Genomic DNA, 5786 nt, shown 5'->3' with positions numbered 1-5786 from the left:
AATTGTCTTTAGCCATTCTTCAAAGGATCTTAGAGGCATCTTTTTTTATTTCTAATCCCAACCTCTCCATCAATTCCGAACTCATAATGTTGACAAAGGATCTCGTGTCCACAATAGCATGGTCCACTAATATTCCATCAACATATGCTGCTACCCTCAGACAATGCTTTTTAGCATGCTCAAGCTAATCATCTTCTACTCGCGCTATTCCCAAGGGCTTAAGGATATACCTAGTGTGTAGAATCTTCTTAAAATCCTTGTGCACTCCTAGAGACAACTTGATCAACTATAGAAGATTTATATCTGGCATAACTTCGCAAAGAGAACTTGCTAAATCAAATTCACGATAGCTAGCAAGAGCTTGCTTTTCTTGCTAGACCATTCTCTCTTTTGGTCCATGAACCGACTTTGGTGCTTCTTTCTTGGCTTTTTCCTTCTTGTTTGGTGACTCCTTATCCTTCTTGGGGTTGGATTTACCATCTACTCTTTACCCTATTGACCTCTCTTAATAATAACCCGTAGATTAGAATCTTCAATGCCATTGACGCAAATAGCTTCTATAAGGCTAACTCCACTACCACTAGGTAGCTCCTCTACCATAGCTTTCCATCTTTGTAATATTTATTTTGGTCCTTCATCTTGCTGGAGGTTATTCCCTTGCGGTTGGGCCTAGCTGTTTACTTCCTTATTGCAGAGAGCTAGTCTTACACCACAACAAGTACTAGCTAAATGGTTGGACTTCGCACATATGCCACTTTTACATTTGGACAATTCCTAGGGAAATGTTGGCCACCACACTGGACCATGGAAATAACAATTCTCTCGGGAACACAACAAGAGCAAAGTCTATGCTGAGATTTCATCTCTCGCTCATGGAATATAACTGAAAAGAAGCATTAATCTAAATCAACGTCCTCTCCTTCTTCATCACTCTCTATTTCCATTATTTCCATGCGAGAGAGAGAGAGAGAGAGAGAGAGAGAGAGAGAGAGAGAGAGAGAGAGAGAGAGAGAGAGAGAGAGAGAGAGAGAGAGAGAGAGAGAGAGAGAGAGAGAGAGGTTCTATATCCACTAACCTTAATAGGACATGTACTATGAGAGGAGATACACCTAAAATTGCATTCACCTCTTTTGCACATGCACTTTGGGAAAATTTGTCACTCATTAGGAAGTCAAGGGTGAGAGAGTATGGATGATGGATGAGTTGAGGATTGGGAAGAAGGACTACATCACTAGAGAGAAGGGATTTAAGAAAGGCTCATCATACATGACCTACTAGGTGAGGGATTGAATTGTAAGTGTAGGGGGAGGAGTAAAGATACATCTTTTCAATGAAGGGTGAGGATTTAGAAAATATAGTCTCTTAAATCTAATAAAGTAATTTATGTATGTGTGGATGCATTAGGCATACAATTCACTAAGTAGACACTAAATTTTCAATGTATTCATATTCCTTGTACAAGCATTTCATGACATTCAATAACTACTTAGGTAGTTAGGGGATGGAGATGCTTACGTCAAGGTATGTTTAGTTAGTTAGGGGATACTTAGTCTAGGAACTACCTAGTTAGTTAGGGAATGCATGGTTTAGGAACTCCGTAGTTGTCAAGGGATACTTGGTTCACTCGGTCAACCACCATCAGAATCGACAATGCTCTTAATGCCAAAGGACTTGTCTCATTGGTCTATAGAGGTCCACATTATCTTCATAGAGACATTTGAGGATGTAACTATCATCCACATTTGCAAGTTTATAAAGGCCCACTCATCATAACTGAGTACTTCAGCTAGTCCTTGGATTATGGACAATAAAACTACTCATCCAAATAACCCCCATTGAGGACATTGTCATTTCTCAAGCCAAATGCATCCCTTTTTCAAGACATTGTATGTATGAGCATCAAGTTCATCAATAGCAAAAAAGTTTCTTGATATGTGTGCACAAGGTTCATGTAAGAAGCCTGTCTAGTGGGCATTGGTGTAAGGTATAGGGCATTGAAATCTTGATTATTAAGTGTGATGACAAGATGGGTGGTGTGTTGAGATGGCAAACTCAACATATGCGGGCATTGTTGATGGATTGCCTGGTTAGATAAATCCACACATTTACTACTAGAAAATCGATGGTCACTATGATCCTCACATGAAAATGACTTATTACTAATTATATTTGGTTTATTACGCCTACCTAAGCTAGCATAGTTATAGCCCAACCGATTAGCATAGTCCATTATGCACTATTTAACTTAGTAGGCTACTTTCGTTTAAGTTGTATCTCTGTACTTTTTGTGTACATTGAAAAGTGTGTGAAAGAATAAGAAGAAATTAGCAAGAAAATATATCGGCCTTCATCTCTCTTCTTATGTTCTTGAGTGAGTTTCCTCTTGTGTGTATGGTGTGTGTTTGATATAGCAACTCAAGCAAGTTCCCCATCATGAAATTTGTGATATGGTATCATACCTATACCACTAATAGAGGTTGTTTTGGAGGTTTAAGTGAAGGAAAGGAAGAAAGGATTCGAGAAAACAAGCAATGGATAAGAAGCTCTCCCATTCTCCCACTCTTTCCCTTGGATAGTGCTTGTGGAGGCACCAGAAGGAGGGTAGAGCAAGAATCTCAAATTGTTGTGAGATTTGGTGTGCAAGCAAAACATTGTATATTCTACAAATAAACCTCTTTAGGGATTTATCATTGCTCTTTTGTCCATAGGAGGTCAATTTGAGAACCTTTTAGACTTGCAAGGTTGCAAATAACAATTTCAGGGGGCATACAATAATTTCAACTATGTCGATCATTTCGAAGTGCAAATGTTACAGATTTTGAATCTATAAGCTCTAAGGTCTTTATGAAGAAGAAAACATAAGTTTATCTATAAATACGTTTCATATTGTATATATTATTAAGTAGTCAATGAAAAGGGTTGCTTGGTGTGTTATCATGCACATTTTGTGAAAGGTTGTAGAAGGCTTACTTGTTGTTTAATGCTCAAATTTCTATCATAATTGCTGAGAATAGTGGAAATCCAATTATTGAGAAGCTAGAAAAGAATAACTACCCTTCATGAAAGTTCTATGTGACAAACTTCCTTATTGGAAAAGGCCTCTACGAGTATGTTTAGGTGAAGAAAAGAAAATAGAACTCAGTAATCTTGCGATGATGATTGCAAAATAATTAAAGGCACGAAAAGAATGGGATGGGGGGAAATTTTTTAGTGAGCTTACTTGGGCGAGCTTTTTTGGATAGATAAAAATTTTAGCAAGCTTTTGTACCAAAGTGTATATCTATAACATCATGGCTTTTTACACATCATTATCCACAAATTGGTTCGTAAAATTGAAAATTAATATGTATTTCTTCTACATCATCTCTTTCTTCTCCACAAGCACTCATCAAGGTCAACCATCCTCTTCACACTTTCTCTATGATGCCACAAAGGGTTGTCATGAACCAAATCACCTCATCTTTGCTATTTGGAAGAAATCTATACAACCACTACCTTCACCAATTTTCTTCCAATTGAGGATGAAAATCTTAGCCTCCCACATCATAAGTCACTTGAAGATGATAATATTGACTTTGGGAAGGTCACCCTGTCCATGGCCGACTCACTATAATGGTAGTGAGATATGGAGAAAGAACTTGTTCCCCGCAATAAAGCACACATTTGGAAGGTTGTGCATTGACCTACAACATCAATGTGGTAGGATCCCATTGGATCTTTCATAAGAAGTGACATCCTCATGACAATGTGGATAGATCCAAGGCTTGCCTTGTAGCCTAAGACTTTACATAGGGCTATGGTGAAGGACTGCATGGTGATTTTCTCTCCCACTTGGGTATGAAATCATTCCATATTTTAGTTGCTCTTGCCTCCTATTATGATCTCTCATTGCACCATGTTAACAAGTATTTTTGTATGGAGATCTAGAAGAAACCATCTACATGGACCAACTCCTTACATATGCTACGCAATATTTTCATGATTATGTGCACAAGCTGGAGAGACCCATATATAGCCTCAAACAATATCCTAGCCAATGGTACAAATGGATGCATACTTTCTCATTAGGTGGGCTTGGACTCAATGTATCTAGACCTAACTTATTTTAGGTCACTCTCTCTAATAAGTGAGCCATCATTGGTGTGCATGTGGACAGTACACCCATCTCAGCTTCTCACGAAGTACCAAATAGGTATATGATCCATAACAATTTCCAGGATGGTGATTTGCTATTATTGGCCTTCCTTCTTTGATCAAACTTAGTCCAAAAAATGATAAGCTTCTATCCCAACAATAGCAATTGCTTGAGAAAGATACCCCCTCGATGTAGGATGCTTTTATTAATGGTTGCATGGCCATGTTACCTATTGGAATGCCCTATTTGCAAGACGGTTGTCGAGGAAGACAAACTTGTAACCTTATATGGCAAGGGAAGTGTAGGATCTATAGATTTGCACAAGAAATCCATGCCTTTAGCTAATATCATACCACATAGGCTTGTCGGCCCTTGGCCTAAGGCCACTTGCCCTATGGAAAAGCAATTCAAGTAACTTGATTTTGCCTTCTTTGCATGGCTTGCCCCCATGGCAATGGTGCACTTCGGATATTTCACATTCTCGACTAGGTTTGGATTGTTCCCATCCATCGTTGGTTTTCAGATGCCTGGTATTCTTGACAACACATGATTTGGCCCTCGATATCCATTTGGATTCCCAATGGGAATGCATGGGGCACAAGCATATGCACCCACATATGTAGTTGCACCAGACTAGTAAGAGATTAAGCTTTCAAGGTTGCTTATGTGCCTTGGTTTTCTTATGCTCTTGTATATCCTCTTCTTTTGAGGATAATAGGTGCACCAATTTTATAGGTTTTCAAGATATGGAACTCAATTTCTAGTGTGTTTTATGGTTTTCGAGTATTGTACCTCCATTCAAAATTTGTATATATGATCATATGCTCACCTTGATCATGAAGAAATAAAGGAAGAGTCATTCATTGCGAAATATATTTGTGATTGTCAAAAGCATCAATGTTGTTGTGCCCATCATCACATCAATAACATCATGTACATGTGCATTTGTTGGGTAGTACTGGCAATGTTGGAAGGGTTTTAATCAAGAGTTCATATCCACCGGGGATTAGAGAGAGAAGGAAGTAGAGAATAGGAGATAGAAGAGAAGAAAAAGAATAGGCAATGGAGTCAAATTTGCTAAAGCCTTTACACAATATAAAGGCAAAGCTCAATGATTCAAATCACTATATATTGATAGAACCTGAGATGATAAACAAAATCCTTATTTGGGACTACTTTGAAGAAATCTCTAAGCATTAGATCTCCTAGAGCTCCCTAGTAGACAAAAAGGCAAACCAAACACTAGCTTCTTCTTTGTTGCTCAGGCGGTAATCTAATGGTTCTGTTGGCTTTGAAAGGGGGTTAAAACCCCAAGATACTTACTTAAAACTCTCCCAGATCATTCTTTCTTTTTCTTCATGTTTAGAGTGCTGTTTGTTGCCTTAAAATTGTGATCGTGCGGTGCGCGAATGCTAAAGTCTCTCTTTTTAGATGGGATCTCCCAAAATTGGCAAAAAAGACACTTGCTTTTTGAACCTCACCCTATTGTAGAAGTTTTCTATACCTTTTTAGGATATTTACAAGAAATAATATGAAAAATATTAAAAATAGAATAATCTAAAAATTCCATATTTTTGAACCATCCATACTATGTACACTGCTACTAATGACTAATATGGCATTGACTCTCTAGATCAATAAGAAAACTGAA

The 5786-nt window shown here is 38.0% G+C and overlaps 1 pseudogene; it reads left to right on the top strand.

Annotated features, from left to right (window-relative positions):
• Positions 1-4350: 4350 nt before the first annotated feature.
• On the top strand, positions 4351-4844 carry LOC148020360 (uncharacterized; annotated as a pseudogene).
• Positions 4845-5786: the final 942 nt, after the last annotated feature.

This window comes from Lygodium microphyllum, chromosome 19 (genome assembly GCF_053477565.2).
Source record: "Lygodium microphyllum isolate KBCC chromosome 19, Lygodium_microphyllum_v1.1.10, whole genome shotgun sequence".
NCBI lineage: Eukaryota > Viridiplantae > Streptophyta > Polypodiopsida > Schizaeales > Lygodiaceae > Lygodium > Lygodium microphyllum.
This window is presented reverse-complemented; position numbering and strand designations above follow the sequence as displayed.